This window comes from Lepidochelys kempii, chromosome 17, assembly GCF_965140265.1.
Source record: "Lepidochelys kempii isolate rLepKem1 chromosome 17, rLepKem1.hap2, whole genome shotgun sequence".
NCBI lineage: Eukaryota > Metazoa > Chordata > Testudines > Cheloniidae > Lepidochelys > Lepidochelys kempii.
In genome coordinates, this window is record NC_133272.1 from 14,614,225 (window position 1) to 14,633,917 (window position 19,693).

Here is a 19,693-nt window from a genome sequence, read left to right on the forward strand (position 1 = left end):
GTCTGCTAGCCATCATACAAAGGCAATGTAAGAGTGCAATGTTCCTTCCCCTTGCAATCTAACATGGATGAACACCTCCTCAAAATTAATCTGTTTCTGGATGAAAGCCTCACCAAGGCTTAACTTGCTGCTGGCCATGTTAATAGGACCATCTCATTGGACCACTGATAAGCTTCCGTTCAGGTTTGACTATAATCTTTAGGTTGAATTCAGACCTTGCAGTGTATGGTATTTAGTACTAGTATAAGAAACACTTGTAGTATGTTTCCCTGTAACTATATAAATATGGTGGGTAAATTAATATAATGTAGTATACAGAACCCTGTAAAAAATCAGGGTAAAGCTTGTTCCAAAGCCTACCTCTGTCTCAATACTAGGGTATGAATAAGAAATCCTTTTAGTTTTGGTTCTTAATTATGGGATTTGCAGAAGAATGTCTGGTACCATATAAGAACCTGATTCTGGGCAGTGCTGAGCATTTGAAATCAGTGTTCTCAGACTCCGCCCTAAAACAGTAGCTAAGTATGGAAATACATTAAAGACTACGTGCGTGACTTGAAATTCATAGTAATCACATCAGTTTAAACATTACGGAGGGTGTTTCAAAAGGTGCCAGCACAACTGGGCACTCGGCTACCACTTGAAGTCAAAAAGCTTTGACCCGTTTGGAAATCTCACCGTGTACTACTCATTACTCATGCAATGTAATAAGGCTGGACCAGTTTCTAGGAAGATACCACACTATTTTTTATGATCCCATTTCAACTGACAATAATTGGTATGGACAAATATGCATTCATTAAAAGTAATATACTGGGAGTTAGTTTTGCAACTCACATTAATATACCCCAGAGACCGTGCCTTAAATTTTAAATGTTGGAGACTTTACTTACTGAGGGGAGCACAATATTAAAATCTGACTTTCACACTTTTTATGCTTCCAGTGCCTGGCTATAATCTTCAAACACTCCAAAAATTATACTTTTATGGCTTAATTCCCCCACCCGGAAATATGTATTATGGAACTACATGACTATGGAAATACCAGCGCATCACTATGGCTGTATTTGAATTCCATGAGATTGTAAGCTCTACCAGCGTGACAGCAAGGAGATCCTGCTAGTATCTGCCTCAAACTGCAGGACTCAGCTTTGATGAAAATAAGGACTTAGCGGCATGCTTCTGAAGTTTTGGAGTAACCACAACTCCTACTGCAGCATATGCAAATTCTGGATTCTCAGCATCTCACAGGATCATACCGTGGTCTCTTCTGGAGGAGGAGATCAGCTGTACCCGTTAAAAATTCATGTAACCTCAATACTACTTATTGGATTAGTCCAAAATTAAGTGAGACATGGCCTACCATTTTCAAAAGTGACTGATTTTGGACACCTGTTTTTCAGAGCCCAACTTCTGAGGTGCTGAGCACCAACTCTCTGAATGTAGGCCTCTGGGTCCCCACGTGGGGTATAATTAATGCACTATATAAACAATACTAGCTCTGTAAAAGATACTGCCAGAGCAAAGGAGAAACAGCTACAAGGGAGACAAGCAGCATAAAGAACAAAGGTTTTAGAGAAACCTTGGTAGGTTGAAGTGCAGCCTGAAGTAGATCTTTTCTCATCCAAAACTTCAGATGAAGAAGGTACTTCACTAAATGTAGAATTAAGCATCAAGCACTATGGGTTTATTTCAGACCAAATTTTCTGCACATTGCAGCTACAAGGACAAAACTTCAACTGAGGATGGTACTACCAGCCGGAATTCATTTGGTTTAACTGGCCAATGTTCAAGCTATATTGAAAAAATACTTCTAGAATCCATTTTGAAAGCTAGCTCAAAGAGGCCCAACAATGCTAGAAGGCAGTTCTTTCCTTGACACACCCCTTTAACTTACTGTTACATTTACTTACAACTGGTTGCATTGGAAAGAGGAGACAACTATTTTGTACTACTTACCAGCTAGGAGACCAGATGAAATGGGATATTATACATGGCTGTTAGGTGTCTGAATACCCATTTCAATAAACAGCCAGAAGAGGAACAATAAAGAAGTTGCCCATATCCTATGACATGTACAATAATGACACTAAAAACTCTAAGTACAACAGAGAGAGGGAAGAATGAGACCTGTAAGAAAACTGTTGATGTGGGTGAAAGGTGGAATTATTGCATTCTTTTTAAATCCACTGAAATGCCATGCTGGCAGCCCCTAGTATCCCACAGCAAACCATGGCAACAGCTGCACGGCTCTATAGCAATAAACTGAAACAATTTAATAGCTTTTATTGTTCTGCTGTGATGTTCGAGCACAACCACTTCCTCCCTCTCCCAGGACTCCTGAGCCCCGCAAGGGCAGCAATGAGAGAAGATCTCATTTACCTAAAAGCGCTTATAAATTTTTAATTTGCTTTAACAAGTAAATTAACAAGTCCCTCATTCAGGCAAGTTTTATAGCCTCTTGCCACTTGGGGAGGGCCATAAAAGTTTTATAGATAATCCTGAGCTACCGAGACTGCTCATAATAAATTGTCTGTTTCCTGTTATTTTATCAAACCACTGGGTTTCTAATGACTTAAAGTCACAGTTTCCTTGTAGCTATGCTTTTTATGAGTACGTATTTATAAACTGTAAAGAATATCTTAAATTATACTGGGCCCCTGTTAATCATTACAAAGCTATTTTTATTGGCGCCAACCTTTTCCTCACGCCCAGCCAATAAAGGCTACAGCATTATTTTATTTTATATTTTTTAGATGGCATGCTGATTCCACATATTATTTAAGATGCCGCCTTAGCTAGAGTTTCCATTAGCAAATACTTTAAGTGCCTATAACTCCCTCTTCAGATTTATAAGGGTACTTGTAAACCTTCTCAGGATGGCAAGCCCTTTCAGCAGACCCGCCAACGTGACTGGCATCCAGGTCTGAGAAGAGATGGTGTGCATTGCAAAGATGCAATGATATTTAATGGAAAATAGTAACCACAATAGTCACACAGTGTCCACCCACTGGTCCAGAGTGGATGTTACTTACAGAGAAGAGCACCAATCCTGTAAAAAATGTGCTTAACTTTACACACGGTAAGTAATCACATTGATGTCAATGGCACTACTCACAGCAAGTAAAGTTTAGCGCACGTACAAAACTTTGCAGCGTTAGGGTTTTGTGCCCTTCTGGCCAGAGTTATGGCACCAAAGCAACAGCTAAAAATAGGGGAAGGTGAGAACAATAAGTCAAAATGAGGAAGAAAATTACCAGCCCCATTTTTGCATGCAGTGTAATAGGGAAATAAAAATAAGAATAAAGAGGAGATGAGCCAGAGATGTGAAGTTTGACTCTGAATCCAGAGCCAAACTTCTTCTGAAGTTTAAACAAGTTTGCTATGGAGTCCCAATAACAAAGGGGCACTGAGATAGTAAATTTCTGAAAATACTGAATAGATTCACATTCTAAATATGTACGTTTTCAAAACTAGAACAACTCCACAAACTGTTTAGCAGAAGAACATTTAAAATGAAATAGCAGGTTCCTTGATATCTTTCTGTCAAGTATCGGCTGATCCGCAGACCACTTGAAAGTTAAAATTCCACCCATCCTGTAAGGAGAGAATGTTATAGGAACAAAACATCGGTAGGTGGAATTCCCACTGCTGAATGGGAAACCCCATGCAAGATAGTGAAGTTTTAAGGACCCAGGATTTTAAAATAAAAAGACAGGTATTGAAACATTTTCACTAGGACTACGTGGACAGTCCTGGCATACGCCTATTATCTGAAGTTCTGCGTGTGTTCACAGTTCTAGTTCTATTTGTACTGACTTTTGGGGAAGACCGACCCATGGTTTTATATCTCACAATCCAGCCCAGACCAAGATTCTTTGTGTAATAACTGCCTTTGTGTAACTTAATTTTTTGGAATATTGTGGTTATGGTATGCCTCTAAAAATCATTGCACTGGGTAAGCCTCTTGATACAGGTATCGCTGTATGGCAAATGACAACTTGGGCAACAATATTTGGCCTAAAGAAATAAAGGCAATAAATGCAAGTACAAAGGAGAGTAAATACAGGACAACAGACTATAAGTGTGCCTTTAGCATCACTCAAGAACATAATTTTACATGGTTTGTATGGACCAAGAAAGGGATAGTTACTTTATACTAAAAAAAGCCATTCATCAAATTCAGCGTCTATTCCCAGAACTACAGAAATTATTGAGAGGGAAGAGAAACATCTCTGAAGCGTCACTATGCACAGAGTTATTTCCATACATTAAGACTAGGGTTTCAAAGGTCACCTGGGCATCTAACTCCACATCAAACTCTTTTGACTTAACTGTGTAGGCTAAAAACCAGTTTAATACAACAACAAAGACAGACAGACAGACAGCCTAATTCCTCTAAGACATACACTCCATGAATTTCAAGTATTAATCACCCTTTTTTTTGCTCAGAAATAGAAAAAAGCCTTGATGTGGCAAAGAGAAACACATGTATAGAAATGTGTGAAATTAAACCAAGAGAAGTTGAGTAGCATTTATGCTTAAAATGTCAAATAGTCCATAAACCTGGATTATTGTTGTGTATGCAAAAGATAAGAACTTAAAAGAGAAATCATACATATGAAAACACTTGAGCCCAAGCAAGATATTATTATTATTATTATTATTATTAATAATAAAATTGCACCTGAGCCATAAAGGAGAATGAGAAGTCTCTGAACTGGATAAATACAATTGTTTCGACATCAGTGTTTCAACTAAATTTATAGCAGCTGAGCACTGTAGCGATCCGGTGCATCCATCTGAAGTATTCAGGAAATGAGGAAAATCAGGCCGGTGTAAGCATGCCCATCAACATGACACTTTGTTATATTGTCATGACCTTAGAAGATTACTATGCAGGAGGCACTGAGTTTGTGGGGAAAGGTTATGATGCAGACAGATGACCTAGATCTATATAAAATGAACATGGACCTAAAAAATCCCCCCACCTCCCAGAACTTCAACTAAAGATACATTAAAGGCTCTGGCCTTTCTCACAAACATGATTTCAGTGTTCAAATACTCTTTCTTGGACATCAATGGACGCAAAAGTGACAAAATACCAGGAGAAAGGGGATACTTCTAACCCAACTAGAAACAGGAACTTCCAGAAATCTCCTGAGAAAGAAGGAAAGAAGGTTGAGAGAAACTTCCATCCTCATGTGGGAGGCAACAGAATATCCAAACATTTGAAAGGTGGTCGCAAATGAACGGCCACACCTTTGGGGATTTCCCTACCACTAGCACCTACGATTCTTTTTATTTTTATATACACATGCAGATTGCTTTTTCTAACCAAATTAATGCAAAAACGGTCTCCCACCTTCATTATGAGAGAGACAGTTTGCCAGAGACATTGCCATTGAAAGAAGTGATCTCATCTTCTTGTACACCTAAGTCTTTTTAGAACTCCTAAGCTTCAGTTCACATTTCAGGTTAATCTTTTCCTTTCCGAAAGAACAGAACTTCCTCTTTCCTGATCTCCCTGAGGGCTCAGTAGTTGCAACATCAAACAGAAAACACAAACCATTGTGCCCCCTCCAAAAGCCTATTATACTGTCAACTCTCTTCCTAACTGCAACCAGGGGAAAGAGCTTATGCACTGACTCCAGAGCTCTTTTACTGCTGGAAAGGGTCCATGATTTCTCCAAGCTACTGCTGCATTTCATTTCTCTAAAGAACTCATAATAAGATGGGCTAAGTTCCAAGAAAAAAGAAACTCGAACAACTAACTGAACTAACTGTACATTTCCCCCCATTACTTTCTGCTGCTGGCAATGGCTGAAACTGCGGGACTGTCATGCAATTCTACCAGTGGTCCTTTCCCATACTACTTAATAAATCAGATAATAGAACACAGATTCATATAAATTAGGTTGGGAAGGGGGAAATGTTTGCTGTTGCTGCTTAAGATGAGTCTTACTGCACGTTATACCCTTGAGGCGTTAAACGAAGTGGGAGACTTGGAAGAAAATCCCAGTTTAAAAAACGGTACATGCTGTCCCATTCAAATAGAAACCTCTTGTGTGCTTCTTAATTTAGTAAAGAGAGAGATGGGTTATAATAGATTTAAGGACAGGCCTGTCTAACGTGTCAAGTGAGCCATGGTCAGTTTATGGACCAGCAACTGGGTCTAGGGGCACTGCAAGGCTTAATTTATTACTGTGTGCCAAGCACATTGAAATCCTTGGATGGAAAGTCCTATCAAAGTGTAAGGTGTTGTTATTACTCCAGTTCAAGTAAATGGGAGTTACATTTTCCTTTCAACCTACTTATGTAGTTCAAAAACAAGGGCATCTGTACAGCTTTGCAGCATTTGAAAAACTGTTTTTATGTTGACAGGTTTTGTAAGTTATCTACATATTTTCCTCCCATTTGTTAGAAGAGTTCATATCCTTTTCAGCAGCATATCCACTGGCCCCAGGCCTGGAATAGCAAAATTAGGGTCTCCTCATTTGCTGAGCAAAGTCACTAGGGGCATGTCACCTGGCAAGACTTGCTTTTCTCCTAGGCTTGTCTGGAATTCCAGTCTCTTAATGCAGACCTGCAAATACACTGGCTTTTTTCTACACTGAGGCCTTCACACTTGCAACCCCATTAGCAAAAAGGAAAGCGCTCACACCACTGCTTGATCCACCCAATAATTCAGATATACTGCTTTGTAGCTTCAGTGCAAAGCTTTCTAGACCCCACGGTACTAGATATTACTTCCAACCAGGCAGCCAGTACCACCCACAATCCTTACTCCTAATTTTTGAGTTAATGACTCATGATAAGTCATGGTTAATTGTGGCTCCAGGTCTAAAGCACGACATTTACAGCTAAAGTTCTATAAAGTTAGTAGGTTGTGTCAAGCTGCAGCAACCAAATGACTATAAACATAGCCCTTCACAGCAAGACCGTGGCTAGAGATTGGTTACAGCTATAAGTAATTGATCTGTCTGAAGATATGGGCTACAAATCATAGAATTAATGTTCAAATTCCAGCTGCGTTGCTTTGTTTTTCTCCCCTTTCCAGCTCTTTGACAACAAAGACATGCCTCCTCCCCTGGAGACCAGAAAAGTTATTAAAATCTTCATACGGTTTTTGCAGCAGCGACCCTTAAAAGCATCACAGGAAAAAAATGCAGGATTCATAAAGAAACCATCCTATAATTTCCTTTCGATCTGGTATTCATTTCAAAGTGACTACCAGCTCTGCTATCCTTAGCCAATTCTCCTCCCACACAGACATGGGATGGCAGTGTTGGTGGAGAGAGAGAGAGAGAGAGAGAGAGAGAGAGAGAATATAAATGTGTGTGAGAGTGAGACAGAAAATTGTGGAAAACTGAAGGAAAAAAATAAAAATGGAAAACATCCAAAACTGCAGCTGTGCCGGTCCATTAAAAAGCTGAAACTCATTCTACTGTTCGACCTCATGCTTATCACCACATAACTATTCATCAAAGAAATTTCAGTGCAATTAATTAAATTATTCCCATGTCTGTGCCACAGAGCCGTTATTCCAATATCAGATTTCACTCACACTCTCTTAAGCTCATGTCTGCATTCCAAGTGACATCTCCAGGGTTGTCCAGTCTCCATAAAGCTATGCTCCTCACCACTCTCACAGGCTATCATTTCTCTTTTTTATTGCCATTTATTTTCCACTAGGATTTCACTGCCAGTATATTGGCAGGACTTCCAGTATATGGATGTAATGAAATCTACCACAGACACTTAACATCAGGTCAGGCTTGAGCTCCGCTCAAACAAAGCTGTAATAGGATAAACAAATGCTTCCAGGAGGAGGATTTTATCAGCTCAAAAATAGAACATGGTATCCTTTGGTACCAAGTCTAGAACTGGTTGGGAGTCAATTCTCACAAGGATTTTCAAATAAGTTTATGGCTGAAATGTGCTTAACATGATAAATCTGAGCTATGGCACAGATTCTTCTGAATCCACCAGGAACAGCGTCTTTAAAAAAACAAAAACAAAAAAAACCCCAGCAGCCATTAGCATCCCATACACTCAACACACCTGCAATGTCTGGGTGAACTAGCTTCTACTTGTGGAATCTGAGCAGATTTAGCAACAGCAAAATGAAAATGACTGGAAGGGGGAGGGATGGATAGCTCAGTGGTTTGAGCATTGGCCTGCTAAACCCAGGGTTGTGAGTTCAGTCCTTGAGGGGGCCATTTAGGGAGCTGGGGCAAACATTGGGGACTGGTCCTGCTTTGAGCAGGGGGTTGGACTAGATGACCTCCTGAGGTCCCTTCCAACTTTGATATTCTATGATTCTATGGATGTGAAATAAACCTCAGTTTTCTGCAACCTGGGCAAGGGCTGTTTGCTGAATTCTTTCCTCTGCCTGTAGGTCACGGTCATTGTAATTTACATGAGGGGACTTAAATATCATATCTACACCTCTCTGAGCATCAGTCAGGATCAGTCAACAATTACACTTAAGTTATATGGGGGAACTGGCTTCCCAATTAGCTCCACCAGATCATTTGGATGGAATCTGGAGAAAGAAAAAAAAAAAAAAAAAACTTTAAACAAGAAATGTAGGGTTTTTTTTTAAACCTTAGAGAAGAATTAACCACTAGGACAACTTACAACTGGATATGGTAAATTCTCCATCATTTCACGCCTTTAAATCAAGAACAGCTGTATTTCTAAAAGACAAACCTGGCTCTAATATCTGCTTGAAGACTTTCATTTTCACATGAATTCAAATGTATACGATCGTCACCACCTAATTTTCAAAAGTACAAATAGAAATCAGGCACCCAATTCCCACTGACTTTCACTGGGAGTGTGAGGTCCCCAGATCCCTTCTGTGACTCTAAAACTGTACTTCAGCAGTAATTAAGGTCCAGATGTATTTTTAAATTACAAGACTCTTTTCAGACTGTAAAATCTTCCAAGTAAGGACTGACCTTGCCCCAATTCTACAACTGGGGAAATGGGGCACCACAAGCAGCTCCCACTGTGACACTGGCTTGTATGGACTCTGCTGGCACACTCTAAGGAACTTTTAGATGGCCAGTTTGTGTACAACTTGCAGGTGTGCACTAGAATTTATACCCTAGCAGGTGTGCACAAAGCACAGTACAGACAATGCCTTATACCCAGATTTTCAAAAAGGAGTGGGATTGAGGGTGGCGCAAACCTGTTTTTTAACGGCATTGTTGTACACATGTGGGATTTATTCTATGGAAAGAACGACCATTTAGTTTGCTGCTAGCAATCCACACTGATTTTTCCCCCCTTATGCCAGACAGAGACATACCCCACTCTTTAAGGATTTTCAGGAGCATCGTGAAAACACACAGGAGTAATCAAACGCCTTAAACAGTGAAAGAGATTTATAAGCAGCGTGTGCCTTCGGATACAACAGTTAGTAAAGCACGTCTGAGGTTTGAGAATGAACGACTACACGCAGTCGGACACGCTGAAATAGATCTGGAACCCCAGGAGGGGCTGAGACACACTGGTCAACATGGCGATGCCTGAACCACATGCACACGCAAACTGGCAGATCAAAGACTAATATGACCAAATGGGGCAACTCTAACAACACAAATATATGCGAGTGTGGTGAGGCGCAAACAATGGAGCACCTGCTCATTTGCTAACTCTTTGGGGAGACCTGTATGAAGAGGGACCTCACTGCAGGGATGGAAAGAGCCATTCTTTGTGCACAGTTCTGGAAAAACATTTAATTTGTGACAAAGACGAAGAAAATGAAGACTATGATGAAGCATAGTTTAACAGACACTTACTAGATGAAGTAGAACTATAATGAGAACTACCGAAAAAGGGCACTCAAAAGACTATAAGCCAAAATCCATGTCCCAGTGAAGCCAGTGGGAATTTTGCCATTCATTTCAACAGGATCAGGATTTGGCCCCATGTGCACATGGCTACATGACAAACTAGAGTAGTCCAGTTCATTAATTGAGTCTTCATTTCTTTGGGTATGTTTCATTACTACAGTACTGTACTTCGTAAAAAAATAAACAAATGCTTCTTGTCTGATATTAAATTAAACTTAGTCCTGGTCTAGTTCCAGACGACTAAATGAAAAATTCAACATGAACAGCATGCATCAAAACAATTAGCAACACATTTTAAATGTTCTGACCAACAGCGCATATAAACACCTATTAGCTATTAAATTTGAAAAAGATTACTATTAAAAATGTAACAGGTAGCACAGGAAGCTTGCGAGGTATTTCATAAACAGGTAGTAAGGCATTTCATTTCTAGCTTCAGTTTTCAAACATTTAATTCACCCCAAAAAACCTACTGCAACATTTTCTCAGATCTAAAGCTTTCAAACTTCCTGTATTTATAATCATCCCACTTGTATTCTGAGAACTGAAAACTGACTGTATTTTATCCTAGGTGTAACAAATATGGATTATCAGTGAGGGATTGAACCTGGAACCTTCAGTACAAGCCTTTCCTATCTGAATTAAAGGAGTAACTCCATCAGAGGGTAGCAGTAGCAGGGCCTTATCCTCTTTGTGGACTGAGGTCCAGTCCTTGGCCTCATAGTTTGGCTCAAAACTGCAACCGTGTTTCTGCTGAAATGAGCATCTTATACCCATGGTTCCATAATGATACGATCTAGGAACAACCATGATTTCAAAAAGGAATCAGGAAAGGGAGGATGACCCTGAGTTCTTTTCAGCAGGTGGTCTGGGGAGAGCTCTAAGAGCAGTGATTTAGGAGGTCAAGGGGAAAAACTCTTTGAGCAAGGGCAGGCTCACATCCAGCAGGTCACAGGATTAGTTACTCCCCAAGTTTTTTTTTTAGTATGAAGCAGTGCCTATGGAGAAATGACTGATGTAGCAGACCTAGTTGTAGCAATGTTTTTTTTCTTCACCTTCGATGATAGACTGCACTGTATCACTGAGACAGCCGGAGCAAAAAAACAAAAAAACAAACCAAACCAAACCAGTGGAGAAATCATTCATCCATGTAAGCCTGCTCATTTGGTCAAAATCCATAACTTATTCAGTTGACAAACAATTCCGCCAAGTGGCTCGCCTACAAGTTGCTCAAGTCAACAAAATTAATGTGACATTTACAACTATTTTGAGGATAAAATGAAGTTGCTTAAAATTATTCCATAGATGCAGCATGAGACGGAATTATTCAGCTGAGAAAATCTAATTAGGGGTAAATTATTTCAGGTTATATGAATTATAAAACCTTTCACAGATAAGCATCTACATTCAAACTTGGGACTTAATGTGTTATAGTGAATGAATATGCTGGCACCTGGTTTTTCAGTGAGGTTTCAATCTGGGACAAAGTTGACAGGGTAATTCATTTTCCCCCATCCCCCCACCTCCAGGTCCATGTACTCTAGCACACACACAGCTCATTTATAATATATTTTTCTCTAAAGTTAAAAGCCCTTTTTCTGCGTAGATGAAAAGAAAAAAAAGATCAACTGAATGAAGTAGCCTTTCAGACTAGCTCTTAAGACGGATACATGGGACACCTCTGCATCACAGATAACAAGAGCTATGCCCTGTGATAACACAATCAGCATTGAGTATGGCTGGTAAGTATGAGAAGTGGTGTTTTTACACATACACAGTAGAACTGGCCTAACAGAGCAATCCTGCAAGCTGCTGAACTGATCCAGGAAAGTAGTTAAGCACATACTTAACTTTAAGTTCATGAATTGTTCCAATGATTTTTTTTAAGCATGTGCTTAAGTGTTTTGCTGGATTTGGGGGCAGAATACTCAGTAGCTTACCCAATTAATACAGAATCTGTTTATTTTTTAGCAGAATGCTTTCCTAATTAGGTGTAAGTGGTTCATCATTAAACCAAACCTTAGAAAAATAGCCAGTTTCCAGGGGTCTTAACATCTGAATACTGGTGTTCGTGGAGTTTGGGAGACAGGTTAGATAACAGATGCTTACAGGAGTGGAATGGGACATCATGCCTTTGCTAGGGAGGAAAAGGAAATGAGGCAGTTTTAGGGAGGGAAATAGATGCCTTATGAACTGAACATTAGCACATCTTCATTCTCTCATTGCTACTAACAGTAACTTTATTGTCCACGGTGGTTTAAGGGTTAGGACCCTGTGTAAAATTTAGCAGAATCAGTTCACATTAGGTTCAACAATATATACTAGGCTTCGGTGTGAGCCCTAAGTTTATTCTTCTTTGCTTGTTCATACCGAAGCCCAGTATATGCTGTTGAACCTCATGTGAGCTCAAACTGCAAAATTGTGTACAACTCTTGCTACCCTATAGAACAACAATTCTCAGGGGAGAGTATGTGTGCTGAGGGAATTGCAGATTAACTATCACATCCTGAATGTCCTCTGTCTGTACAGCAAAACACCAAAGAGGATCATTTAAAATACAATACTGCAGTTATCAATGTGTCATAGCAATGAGCCTGAGCCAGAACGCCAGATCCCACCTCTTCCCTCTGACCCCGGGAAAGTCTAGATTTGGTTCCAGCCTCTTTGGTTTGGGCCCATCTCACAGATTCACACATTCTAAGGACATAAAGGATCAGTCTGATGACCCAGCCTGACCCCCTGTATAAAACAGATCAAACACACATTGAATTAAATACATATTCTACTAAATACACACTGAAATTTAACTAAAAACAATGTTCAAAGCAGCCTGATCATTTCCCCCCCCCCCCTTGATTTCTATGAAGAATGAGTTCTCCCACATGTTACTGATCTCACTCCATGGAGCCAGTTACCCTGTTATTTACAAAAAAGAAAAAAAGAGTAATGCAATTTTTGTTTTGTTTTCAATAGACGAAATTAACAATGTGAAAAAAAAAACCCTCACGCTGGAGGTTTCCTTAACCACCTAAGAATTAACCTAGCACAGATCCATGCACTTAAAGCTTTCCAAACGTCCTCGGAGCTCAGAACCCAGCATTACCCATGTAACTAAACTGCTGTGAACTGAGAGGAGAGCACTCTGGGCACTGACATGCCAAGCATTCTTCAGAGTCTCCTTAAAATGTGGTACACAATACCCACTGTCATGGTGGGTTTTTTCATTTTATTTTATTCACCAGATCCCTCTGCTTTGTCAGAGAAATCCAATCCGTCAGTCTTGGTTCTCCGATGCCTTGTACTGCATGCTGTCAATGTAGCCTTGCAGAATGGACTCATGGAGGGAGACTGGGAGAGAGATTCCTATGTGTACAACTCAACAGGGCACTTCTATCTCTTGCTTTTCTCCCCTTTTTATTTTCAATAAACTTGATTCTAAGTCCTGACCTCAGATGACAAGGGAGTTAAGGGAAGGGAGGATAGAAACATGGTGTGGTGGGTTTCTCTCTTTAACAAGAATAAGTGGCAGTGAAAAAGATCTGAGGATAAACACAGATCTGCTGTGGTTCAGTAACGTTTGTTTGGCTGTGATCGATAACTGTATTTTTAAATGCCTGCAGCTGTCAGCCTCAGCTCTGGATTGGCGTGTGTCTGAATTTCTTCTCCCCAACCCTCCCCCACTCTGATTAAGAATAATCTGTGACAATACGGGACATATACAGGATGAAAAGGCCAGCCTTTTAGATATCTCACGTCAATGAAGCCGAGTGAAGCCTTCTATGGAACAAGTAAAGGTCTCCATCATAAAATCCACCACCTCTGATCTTAACCTGCAAAATAGCAATGCTGATGAGGACCAAAAAAAAATAAAATAAAATAAAATTAAAACCCAAAATAGAGCAGGAAAGGGCATTTGTAACTGTAAAATTATTCCCTCACTTTTGTCAATGCTCACTCCCAATTCTGTAAGAGTTAAAGGCCGCCAAATAATAGGCACTGTTGAGTTTTCCTCTGGGTTGCAGCCAAGGCCACTAACCTTGCTATTAGAGGCCTGACAAGCTTTGTCAATGCAATCTGCTGAATGCCGTGAGTGACAAGAGATCAATATTCTCCACTCTCATGGGTCATCACAGGTGACAGAGGCCTAAGTAATAAAACAGCCCTGGCTGCCTCCTCTAACTTAAATGCTTCCCTAGCCACAATATTTCTTTTTTGTCTAAGTGCCTCTAGCTAAATTTCTCACAGATCGAACCATCTGATGGGGGATACAGGTTCTGAAGAATTGCAATGTGTTTGAATTGATGCTAGCCAGTGAAAACTCAGTAGACTGGAGAAACGGGTTCAAATAAATCGAAAGTGACTAGCTACAGAGTTGTAATCTGCCAGCGTCAGACCCTGTAGCAACAAGCCAATAGGAAAAAAGCACGCTGACAATGGACCACCACCAAGCCACCTGCCGATTGAGAATCAGCTTCCCCTTTTTATATTGTTTTGAAGATGGGATGTCACAAAGAGAGCCTCTTTGTAAACTGTTCTGAGCGTTACATTGGGAGCAACGATATAAACCTGCATTACAACATTAATAGAAATGTAAAATGGGCCATTCTGTATCATTATACATTTGAGGAAAATATTAATGGGCTTGAGGTTTTCAGGGATTCTTGGAGCAGGCTGTCGTGAGTGTTGCCAGAAGGCTCCTCACTCCACACTTCGAGCAGGAAGAAAGAAAGAAAGTTTAGGCTGGGGGTTGCAAAAGCACCAGTGGTGTTACGAATCCAATGCTCACAGAAAGTTAAAAGGAAATGGGTATGTAACTCACATAAGTATTTTTGAAAATCCCACCCTGATTCTTAATATTAATACCAGAAATAGGCCCCAGCTATCAAAGCATGGTCTAGGATCTGAATCTTTTCTGGAGTTTTCATTTGTTTGGATTTAGGTTTCGGGTTTAGGACCATCTTTTTGACAAAAGGGCTTTGTAAACATTCAGCTTCACTATATTCTTTTAAGGTAGGCAAGTATTACAGACCATTTTTATATGAGTACACTAAGGTACATTTCAAAGCCAGTGGCAAAACTGAAAACAGAATCCAACTGATAACCAATACCCAACTCTAAACAATAACTACCAAATAGGTCAGATAGCTGAGCTTCTTCTAGGGAAAGACTGTTAGCTACACATTTCTGTTTACACATGTGGTAAGCTGATGATGTATGTCCACTTTGGAGATAATTGGAGTGGTGTTTACTCACTGCTCTCAAGAACCTAAGTCAAGTTGGAAAGAGACTAGAGCACTGAAACACTTTGGATGTGTATTCTTGGCTGTCTTGACCCTGTCTCATTTAAAAATGAATGGTACTTGAACGACTATTTATCCTGCATTTTTACTCCTAGAATAATTACAAAACGATCCACAAACAAAAAGCAGAACCCAACACAGCTATTATAGCAGGATGGCACTTGGAGAGCTGAGACGCTGAATTAGCCGCTTTAATATTTATACAAAGATCTTGAAAGTAAAGTCTGAAATGTGTTAAAGAAAAAATATGCTACAGTTCATGTGATTGGGCTGGAATCCTTTAGAGGTTGTCAAACAAAGCACAAGGTACCCAAAGCGTTTTAATGATATAAGTAGAGATAGCAAGTCTGAGGCAATGTGTGACCAAACAGATTGCAATTGACATTATATAAGAAAAAGAGCAACAAGATTATGTTTCATCAGGAAAGCTTGTCCTGTCTCCTGAGCTGAAGTTAGTTGCCCATTAATGAAAAGGTTTGTATGGTTGCAGGATTTGGTTCACCTGCAAACTTAACTAGTTAAACCAGATGGACAAGCAGTGGAGAATAGCATATGGGAAAGATGTATTTCAGACCACAATAACCTTTCCAGTAAATCATTATGCAGGGCTGGCCTTCTAAGTGATTAGATAAAAGGCAACTGTCCTGTTTGGTCAGTCTCAGTGATCTCATAGTCAGGCTATGGGCAGCATTAAGATGCAAAGCAACAGGCTGAGCAAAGAACCATCCTGGAGTGAAAAACACCACTTCAGTCCATGAACACCACAAATGATGGATGAGTGATTCAGGCAGACGAGTGAACTACAGAGGATTAGGTTAAAAAAACAATTGACAAGCATCAGTGCCAAGCCAAGACCTGGCCATGAATTAGATCAACTGAAGGGGATACTGACAGCAGATTAGAGAATTCAGAACACTGGTATTTGGGTAAATATTAAAAAAAAAGAGGTAAAAATAGGGGTGACATCATGGCAGAGTCTACTATAGATCACCAAATCAAGAAGAGAAGGTGGATGAGGTATTTTTATAACAAGTAACAGAAATATCCAAAACACAAGACTTGGAAGTAATGGGGGGCTTAAACTATACAGGCATCTATTGAATATGTAATACGGCAAAACAAAATTTCCAGTAGGCTCTTAGAATGCATTGGGGACAACATTTTTGTTTCACAAAGTTGAGGAAGTAACCAGGTGGACAGCCATTTTAGACTTGACTCTGACTAGGCTGACTAGATAGCAAGTGTCAAAAATTGGGACAGGAGGTTGGGGGTAATAGGTGCCTATGCGAGAAAAAGACCCAAAAATCGGGACATCTGGTCACCCTAACACTGACTAACACAGAGGAATTGGTTGCGAATCTCAAGGTGACAGTTCATGAAATAAGAGATCTCATGATTCCAAGGAAAGGAATGAATGAGAGCAGCATAATAAAGGACAACGGACTTCAAAAAGGCAGATTTAAACAAACTCAGGGAACTGGTAGGTATGGTCCTATGGGAAGAAATTTGGAGGGGAAAAGGAGCTCAAGAGAGCTAGCAGTTTCTCAAGGAGACAATTTAAAAGCACAACTACAAACAATCCCAATGTGAAGGAAAGAGGGGAAGAAAAGGAAGAGGCCAATATGGCTCCTTCTGGAGTGCTTTAATTACCTGAAAATCATAAAGAAATCCTACAAAAAGTGGAAACATGGATGAATTGCTAAGGAGGAGTACAAAAGAACAGCACAAGCATGTCGGTACAAAATCAGAAAGGCTAGGCACAAAATGAGATACACACTGCAAGAGACATAAAAGGCAAGAAGAGGAGGTTCTCTAAATACATTAGAAGCAAGAGGAAGATGGAGAAAAGCATAGGCTCTCTACTTAGGAAGGAATGAGAGCTAATAACTAATTACATTAAGAAGGCTGAGGTGTTCAATAACTATTTTGCTTCAATCTTTACTAAAAGATTAATGGTGACCAGTTATTCAACAAAATTAATATTAACAAGGGAGAAGAAATGCAAGCCAAAATAGGATAATAACTAGTTAAAGAATAAGTTAGATGTATTCAAGTCAGCAGTGTCGATGAAATTATTCGTAGGTTACTCAGGGAAGTAAATAATCACAGTTTGTAAGCACCTACAGGATGGTAGGATTATAAGACTTGTCAAGAACAAATCATGCCAAACAAACTTAATTTCCTTCTTTGACAGGGTAACTTGCCTTGTGGAGGGGGAAGCAGTAGACATTATAAAAACATAATTTTAAAGCTCTTGACAGAATCCCACATGACATTCTCATAAGCAAACTAGGGAAATGAGGTCTAGATTAAAGGACTAAGGTAAGTGCAAAACTGAGAGAACGACTGTACTCAAAAAATAGTTCTGAATGGTTTACTGTCAAACTGGGGGAAAGCATCCTGAGTCAAGTACTAGTTAATATTTTCATTCATGACTCGAGTAATGGAGTGGAGAGTACTTTGATAAAATTTGCAGATGACTCCAAGCAGGAAGGGTTTGCAATCACTTTGAAGCATAGGATTAGAATTCAAAATGACCTTATAAATTAGACATTGTATCTGAATTCAACAAGGTGAAATTCAATAAAGAAAAGTGCAAAGTAGTTCACTCAGAAAGGAAAAATCAAATGTGCAAACTACAAAACGATGAATAACTGGTTAAGTGGTAATACCGTTGAAAAGGATCTGGGGGTTATAGTGGATCACAAATTGAATGTGAATTAATGTGATACAATTGTGAAAAAGGCTAATATCATACTGGTGTGCATTGGCAGGAGTGTCATATGTAAGACACAGGAAGTAACTATCCCGCTCTACATAGCACTAATGAGGCCTCAGCTGGAGTAGTGTGTCCATATCTAGGCACTGCATTTTAGGAAAGATATGGAAAAAATTGAGAGAGTCCAGCGAAGAGCACAACAAAAATGATAAAAGATTTTAAAACAAAGAAGGGGGCTGGACTTGATGACTTCTCAAGGTCCCTTCCAGTGCTACATTTCTATGATTGTAGAATTTTACTGTATGCCTTAATCCTGCTGTATTGTTAATACCCAAATACTTCCCTTTAATTGTACAGAATGTACAGCATTTATGTTGTCCTACCGTGTTATATTTATTCTCTGTTGGGCAGCTTGTTGGGAATATACTACTGTAATGTGTCAAGAAAGTGGTGTTATACGCACAGAAGGGAAGATGCGAAGCATATGGGAATGTAGATTTAAAAAAGCCTCCTCCCTTTTCACAAAACCCCTTGTCCCATTCTCCAACCCTACTTAGCAAATTTAGTGACATCATGAACATGTACAACAATCTAGTGTAATGTCCCAAGAGAACAATATGACTTCATAAGCCCCTGGTTGGTTGACTGCCTGCCTTTGATCATGACCTATTTCCAGAGAATACTAATGATCTGAAATTTAGATCAACATTCCTATTCTCTAACATAGCCAGACATCAAAACTCTTCTTCTCTCTCTGGCCTCTGAGGAAGGCTCTCTCACTGTACCAAGACATGACTTCAGCTTCGTTTAAAAACAGAAAATGAACACAGTGTTGGCTACAATGATACCATCACACATAACTCTTAACCTAATTTATTACTGATGAAGTCATTAGTGCACTCTGAAGATGCATTCTACACTTCTTTTTAATGAAAAAGTAACTAGGAGGCTCTTCTCACTTGCTTTAGAAAGCTGGGTCCTAAGAGACTTAAGTGTCATCTTTCCTTAGATTTATCGAAGACTGATGAAGGTATTTTAAAACATAGCGTGACCCTAACAACATCCCAGTGCAAGAGGGCAGGGGCCTCGCTGGTATCTGGTAGTGAGTTTTAGTAGGCCTGACCAGCTCAGTGTACCCCAACTCGCTCATGTCATATCCTGTATCTAAAAGGTGTCATGTAAGATATCAATAGAATACTAATGTTACACTGATTATGAATTTTATTGTGTGGTGTATATACAGAGGACAAATTCAAAATGACAAACATATTGGGATCTATACTCTTAAAGTTACCCTGCACTAGACAAAGGAATGTGGTTCTGCAATCTTGGAGGTATTTTCAAGGTACATTAAGAGAGAATGGGAATGCCATTTACATGAAAGTTACACAGAACCATCAAGCCAGCCAGGGAAGAAGACAACCACTCAGCATCAAGACAAGGGGAAGAGATTGCAGGAAACAGATCAATTTCTACTACAGCAAACACCATCAAGGAAAAAAAAACAGCATGAAATTTCCTTCACCAGGAGACTTCATGAAGCCTTCCTCATACCTTGCATGAACTTGATTTTGAAGAAATGGAGGAGCAAAGAAAACAAGAAAGCAAAACCTTAAAAATAGAGAGAAAAAAAAAAAGGATATGCACAAAAAAGGGAAAAAAACGAAACAAAATGTGAACCAAGCCATGAGGGTGGGAGTGGGGGGAGGACGATGGACAGAGTGGACTGAAAAATGGAATGTGTAGCAATGTCATCAGCGTATGGCTGAAGCAGCAATTGGCTAGGAGAAAATGTGCTGATTTAAAGA

At 39.7% G+C, this 19,693-nt stretch overlaps 1 protein-coding gene across 10 annotated transcripts in view; it reads right to left on the reverse strand.

The window, feature by feature from the left end:
- Nucleotides 1–19,693, reverse strand: part of AUTS2 (activator of transcription and developmental regulator AUTS2) — a 990,679-nt gene that overhangs the window by 555,546 nt on the left and 415,440 nt on the right. The gene's annotated exons all lie outside the window — the stretch shown is intronic.